General features: G+C 39.6%; 1 long non-coding RNA gene across 1 annotated transcript in view; it reads right to left on the bottom strand.

Moving 5' to 3' along the window:
* Positions 1-4,428: 4,428 nt before the first annotated feature.
* The window catches only part of LOC134355191 (uncharacterized), an 81,126-nt gene continuing 79,554 nt past the window's right edge, over positions 4,429-6,000 (bottom strand). The window contains exon 3 of the long non-coding RNA XR_010019976.1: positions 4,429-4,783. This is a non-coding gene — a long non-coding RNA (uncharacterized LOC134355191). The remainder of the gene's footprint in view (positions 4,784-6,000) is intronic.

Below are 6,000 nucleotides of genomic sequence, written 5' to 3'. Positions count from 1 at the left end.
AGGTAGTGTATTCGGCCCAGTACATCATGAGTAAAGCCCTCCCACCCACCAACATTGAGCACATCTACATGAAACACTGCTATAGGAAAGCAGCATCCATCATCAGAGAGCACCACCACCCAGGTCATGCCCTTTTCTTGCTAATGCCATCCGGTAGAAGGTACAAGAGCCTCAGGACTCGCACCACCAGGTTCAAGAACAGTTACTACTTCTCAACCATCAAGCCCTTAAACAAAACTGCACTCCCTTGCCCATCCATTGAGACGGTCCCACAACCGAGGGTCTCACTTTTAGGACTCTTAATCTTGTTATCTCATGTTCTTGGTTATTTACTGCTACATTACTTATTTATATTTGCAGTTTGTTGTCTTCTGCACTCTGGTTGATCTTTCAATGATCCTGTTATAATTACTATTCTATAGATTTGCTGAGTGTGCCTGCTGGAAAATTAATCTCAGGGTTGTATATGCTGACATATATGAACTCTGATAACAAATGGGCTTTGAACTTTGTACTGGTACATGTTGTAAAGTGTTGAGCTAACCACTTTTTCTTCCGATTCTGCATTTTGTGCCTTGCATGGGGTTGTCCTCATATTGTTAGGACTGTCACTTCCAATGATCTTACCCTACCGTTGGTAGCTCAGTACATTGGTACACCTAGCATACTTGTATGGGCACGATGCACACTGTTCCCATAGTAATTAGACAGCATGGTAGCATAATGATTAGTGTAATGCTACTACACACGAGTGAGCTAGTTTCAGTTCCGCCACTGTCTGTAACGAGCTTGTACATTCTCCCTGTGTCCTCATGGGTTTACCCTGGGTGCCCCAGTTTCCTCCCCCATTCCAAAGGCATATTCGTTGGTAGGCTAATTGGGCATCGTAAGCTCAGATGCTGCAAGGGCCAGTTATCATGTTGTATTTCTAAATAAAATAAAAATAAAATTATTGGAAATCAAGTCGATTTTTTATTAGTTATTGCACAGTTCTTGACTGAAAAATCAAACAGCCATTTTTCACACAAACACCTACTACAAACTCACTACCTCTGACAGATACCTTACCACACCTCTCCCACTCTGTCACTGACATAGAAGGCATTCCTTTTTCTGAGTTCCTCCATCTCCGCTGAATCTGCTCTTGAGATGAGGCCTTCCATTTCAGGGCATCAGAGAAATCCTCCTTTAGCAGAAGTTGGGGTTTCCTCCCCACTATTATTAATAAGAGCCTTCAGCCTCATTTTCTCCATTTTCTGCCCTTCTGATCTTAACTTCCCCCCATCTCAAATGTAACAGAGATAGAGTTTCGAGTTCCCCTGGTTCTCATCAATCACCTCATCAGCCTACGCATCCAGCATGTCATTCTTCGTAACTGCATCCATCCACAATGTGATTCCATTACCAGACACATCTCCACCCCCTATATCTTTCTGCTTTCTGCATGGATCACTCTCCCCGTGACTCACTGATCTGCTTATCCCTCCACACCTATTCCCCTTTCTCCCATGATTTCCATGATTACATGGTCGTTCTCCTATGTAACTGTAAGATTGTCACTATCATCCAGGGCCTTAAACAGCTCTTCCAAGTGAGGCTGTCTCTCATGGGTATACCTTCCAGTCTTGTTTCATCTAGTGCTCCTGATGTGGCCTCCTCACGTTGGTAACTTGGTAACTGCTTTGCGGTGCACCTGTGGTCCATCCACCATGGCTATCCGGTTGTCAGCTATTTTTGTTCTCCTCCCCTTTCCAATGCTGCCACATCTGTCCTTGACCTCCTCTGCTGCAGAATGAAGCTAAATACAAACTAAAGGAGCAGCACCCCATAATTCCCCTGGGTAGTTTACAACCTGATGGCCTGAACATCATATTCTCCAATTTCCAGTAAACATCTCCCCTAAGTTCCTTTTTTCTCTTTTCTCTTGATCTACCAAACCCCATCAGCCTTTCCCATTGCTTTATTTTCTCTCCATTTGTCCATCACCCATGCACTCCTCCCACTGTTCCCCCCAATACTTCCACCTGCCTTCCTCAACTCCCTACCTTTATTCCATGCTCCACTTTCCTCTCCTATCAGATTTCACCTTCTTCAGCCCTTTATCATTTCCACCTATTACCTCGCAGCTTCTAGCGCTAACCCACTCTCCTCTCCACCCTCCTTAGCTGGATCCACCTAACACCCTTTCCTTCCACTTTTTTATATTGGCTCTTTCCACTCTATCTTTCAGTGCAAGTGAAGGGTCTCAACCCAAAACATCAACCGTCCATTTCCCTCTGTAGATACTGCCTGGCCTGTTGGGTTTCTTCAGTATTGTACATGTTGCTCAAGATCCATCACCTATGGTCTTTTGTGTCTCTGTAGAACCATTTTCCCATGCCTGATATTTTAATATTGAAAGTCTAGTAATCTAAGAATTCATTTGAATGACACAGTTTTGTTATTGCTCTTATATTTCATTCTGTTGAGTTGTTTAAGTCGACGTCCTAGAATATGCTCTTTAAGTTCTGGAGACACCAGGATAATTTGTGGCATTTGTAATCTATCTGCTATAGGAATAACAGCAAAAACATTCAGAGGAATGTACAAGATCAAATAATCAATAGTGATGAAACTATATGGTACGCAACATTTAGTGTCATTTGGTTTGAGGGCATATGAAATCAAACAATTTCGGCATTTGTTTCATTTTGGACTTTTTAACAATGAGTTTAGACATTACAATTGTACTACACAACAATGAAATATAGCCTCCACCTAAATTCTGCTTAACTTTGGAAAATTTGGATTATGATTTAATTATGTTAAATATACTCAATGCCAGAGAAGATAAATGCAGAAATCAACATTTAGAAGAAAGGGTTTAGACAAGGCCACAACCTGATGGAGCCAAATAAATCAATCCCATGTATTAAAGGCAAACCTATTCATGCAGCTAATTTTCTTTTGCTAACTCTTGTTTTTCAACAGAGATGAGAAAATGGCTGTTATTGAGTATTGATTATTGAAGTTGTTGTAGGCTTTCTTAACCCCTTATGGTACAATCCCAAAATAAGAATGTAAGGTGCAGTTCCTGATTGAGACCACTGGGTCAGAAGATTTGGATACCTTGCTATGCTGAGGTAATTTCTCTCAGCCAGGATCTCAGGAAGAACATTTCCAGTGGGTTACTGCTCCCTGGAGGAACTGTATACCTCATTGTAATTTATAGTATATTTTATGTATTGTGCTGTAATACTACAGCAAAACAACAACTTTCACCACGTATGTCTGATAATAAACCTGATTCTGAGAACAGTCTGATAATTTTTTGTGTATGGTTGAGTGGATACTAAATTTTTTTTTTGTGTTTCATCCAAATAACTACACGTGTTGAATGAGCAGAGATCTTCAAACTTAGCAGGTTTTATTTCTGTGGGTGATGTGGAAACTGAGCCAATGTTTCATTCAAGGTCTGCCTATGCACAATCCCCCAAGGTTACATTTAACAGTGATCAAGAGGGAACACATTTGATGCTTTTTCATTTATTAATTTTATCCAGGTGAACTGCAAATAACTCTGACCGAAGGTGCGAAAAGTCAGCATGGGCTGGGGACGAAATCTGAAGCCTTCCTGAATAAATGTGGCCAGTGCACTTTATATTGAATGGTTAACTAGCAGGGTAATCTCAGTCTGAAAACAGAATAGTGGTTCTACTTTTGAGTAGCCACTATATTACAGGGTCACCAGGTAAGTATGGATGCTGGTGGGAGCTGGTGTTGGGTTTTTGAGTGCTTGGCTGAGTTCACTATTGATATTCAATAGACAGGGAGAGGAAGTCCAGTAGATTTTGACACACTAAAGAATGTAACATTGGAAGTTGTTTACAAGCCCATTGGAGTTGACCATATGCTTCTAGATATATTAATAGCTTATTGCACGTAGGAACTATCAGCACATAAGTGATAGCTCTTCTTGCTACTGCCAGCAGGAAAGAGGTACAGAAGCCTGAAGACCCATACCACCAGGTTCAGGAACACTTATTTACCCCTCAGCCATCAGACTCCTGAACCAGGGGAGATAACGTCACTCAGCTTCACTCACCCCAACACCAAACTGTTCTCACCACCTGTGGAATCACTTTCAAGGACTGTTCATTCAACTTATGTTCTCTATATTTACCATTTATTTATAATTATTATTTTGTTTATTTTTCTTTTTGTATTTGCACAGTTTGTTGTCTTTTGCACACTGGTTGTTTGTCTGTCTTGATGTGTGAGGTTTTCCATTGACTCTATTGTGTTTCTTTGAATTTAGTGAATGCCTGAAAAAAATGAATCTCAAGGTTGCATAAGGTGACATATATGTACTTTGACAATAAATTTATTTTGAACTTTGGAATGGAGCACCTCTGCTACACTGGATGTGACCATGGCATTAGTGTAATATTATATTATGACAACTACGGGGGAAAGGAAAGAATGAGTAGTGCTCTAAAGATGAGCACTGGATGAGACTTATTAAAGTGATTAAAACTGTCAAAACAATTTTGAAGTTGAGGAGAAGGAAGGGAAGGGGGAGGAAATTAAGGTCAAAATCACACAAAATGGTACCACAAGCAAAAGGTTGAAAAGGCAAAATTGATTATAGTTTTAATACAGAGCGTGGTAGAATTCAGTGATCATTCCAATGCATAAAACATCATGATCTCCCAGCACAATATCCAACTGCTTCTTTGAAGATTTCAGTGTTTTTTTGCCAGGCATATCCTTCTTAGGGACACATTCCATGCATGGAGTCCTGCTGATGAAAAGGAACGTAACAATAGAAATTGGTGATGAAATGAGGAGCAAATTACATTCCCATTTCATGCACATTATGTTCAGGGCTAGCAGAATGTAAATACTTCATTATGTGCATTTAAACAGCTCCAAGCATTAAATATAAATGCTCTTCTGTAAAATACCAGATATATGTAGAAAACCAGAAATACCAGTCATGAAAGAGCTAAATAATAGATAACTTTCCATTAAATATCCACCTTTTGAAACATTTTGTACTACTATACTGCAGAATTCAACAGTAACTGCTTTAAAAATTAACTATAGTATATATTTGTGTTTAAAGCACATAAATATTTATCACTACAATTTTGTCATTGTATGTGATGGTAAAAATCAGTGTGAAGAGTTCTAGCCAAGTTATTTCTCTGAGGGTTAATTTTTATCTTGCACAGCTCATGTGTAGGTCATTTCTTTTTATAAATCATAATAAACAAGTTATATGGCCTGACTTCCCCAGGACAAAAACAACAGGTGTAATTATCTCATCAGTTCTTGGAGGCAAAATCAACCTTAATTTACCTTTTTTTTTGTTCACATGTTGAAACACAATATGAGATACTCATATTAGTCAACTAATAAGCCACTGAGGGCATTACCAGCACCTCTGCTCAAATTATTGATTTGGAACTTAAGTCAGTGAGCCATAAAAAAGTAATGATGGAAATGCTCAGAGACTGCCTAACTTCCCCTTGATTGGCGGGGGGGGGGCTGTTAAATATGCTAATATACCGTACAAATATAAGGCCATTCTCACTGATGATTCAAAGGGTCAATGTCATATGTTGTGTATGCTACACTAATTGGATTAGGGCCTCATTGATCAAGAAAGAGACACTAATCCAGTTGGTGTAGTGCAGACAACATATGGTGAGTGTGCCCATTCCCAATTATTATCTGTTAAATATCGCTGGAAAGGGCATGGGGAGTCTAAAATAAAAGGGAATTTTATTAAGGTAAGAAGGGAAAGATTTAAAGGGGACCAAAGGGTGAAATTTTTCCACACAGGAGGTGAAGGGTATGGGGAATCGTGCCCGAGATAACAGAACTTTTGAGTATGATATTCATATCTCTTTACCAGGAAACACTGCAGAGATCATTCACTGAAAAAAAATCCACTGCCTTCTCCGAACTCTCATTCAGGTAAGACCAAACCTTACCTTGGTGCCCACTTCCTTT

The sequence above is a fragment of the Mobula hypostoma genome, chromosome 1 (assembly GCF_963921235.1).
Source record: "Mobula hypostoma chromosome 1, sMobHyp1.1, whole genome shotgun sequence".
NCBI lineage: Eukaryota > Metazoa > Chordata > Chondrichthyes > Myliobatiformes > Myliobatidae > Mobula > Mobula hypostoma.
This window is presented reverse-complemented; position numbering and strand designations above follow the sequence as displayed.